This window comes from Amphimedon queenslandica, unplaced genomic scaffold, assembly GCF_000090795.2.
Source record: "Amphimedon queenslandica unplaced genomic scaffold, v1.1 AMPQUscaffold_12880, whole genome shotgun sequence".
NCBI classification, from domain to species: Eukaryota; Metazoa; Porifera; class Demospongiae; order Haplosclerida; family Niphatidae; genus Amphimedon; species Amphimedon queenslandica.
In genome coordinates, this window is record NW_003546884.1 from 11,954 (window position 1) to 13,397 (window position 1,444).

A 1,444-nucleotide genomic window follows, 5' to 3' on the forward strand; every position below is an offset into this window, starting at 1 on the left:
TTTGGAAAAATGATAGCGTCTTTCTGTAATGATCAATTTACTGATACCGTATAGCCAAAAATTTTCAAGGCTTAAAATTTCGTGAATAATGAAATTTATGGAGAAATTTTAAATTCCGTGAAAAATATTTTCATGATTTTATTTTAATAATAATAATGACCACGCCTTATTTAATTAATACATGGCAGATTCAATGTTTGCATGGTTCGAGACGGACTCTTGTTTCAGGGGGCACTACGTCTACAAATCAGTGTGGACACCATGCAGTGATTGGGGAGATCATCATCTTTGACCTTGGCAGTATGCTTAAAATAGCAATACAGAGTAACAGAGCATCAGCTTGACCAAGAACACGACTTAACACGAGGGCACATTTATTAGCAAGGCGTAGTTAACCACGCCCTCGATTAATATTTATTTCGGGGGTTTAATTTTTCGTGATGCAAACAGTGATCACGAAAATTTATTCCTCACAAAATTTTTTGGCTATACAGTAAGTTTGAGACGTCTGTTTTGTACCCTTAACATAAAAACCAAAGTCTGTGACATTAACTATCACACCATTGTAATGCTTAGAATACACCGGAGGTCACCAACACGATTTCTATTCAATAAAACAAAATATAGATTTAAAAATAGTAAATGTGATCAGTAATGATTGCTTGTTCATAAATCACTGAATTTAAACTGTATAAACAGATACATTGCTATAGCTTTCAACAATATTGAAGGGTTACCTGTACAAAATAAGACTTATGCAACAAAAAGCTACCTAAGAAGTATTCAACTTTCAGCGAGGGGCCTAGTACACTCAAAAAATGAATTTTATATGGTAACCTATCTGGATTGTCTGGATCAACACGCAACTGTCTCTAAAAGTGTACGTTTAAAATCCACCTAGATATTGGCTGGATTATTATTAATAGTTATTGCACTTAATAACTAGCAGCCACCATGTTATTAAAGTTAATTAACCATTATTAATTTTAATTAACTATTAATGTTAGTTAATAAATCATTGTCAGTAAAATTCAGGATATTTTCTTGGATTATTGCTTGGATTTTTTGATTGTTTGTGAATTATTATCACTTAATTAGATTACTATGTAGCACTTATATTTCATAGATATAAAATTTCGTGAAATTGTTCCTTCTAAGCATTTGCAAATAAAAATTTTGTAAAAATGTAATCATAGTGGGTGCGACATATTGTGGGTGTGGTGCATTGCATGTGCACGCATAACCTCACATAGCACTGGAAGTCTTGAAAGTACTTTTGATGAAAGATTCCTGTCAGGATCAGGTAAAGGTAAAGTGTTCTGACTAGTAGGAGCAAGATCAGTCTTCTTGAAATACTTAAACAAGCTACCAGTAGACATTTTTGTGCTGTTCTAGATGGAAGATGTGGCTTCTGGTCCACAAGGCACCACCTATTTAATTACTA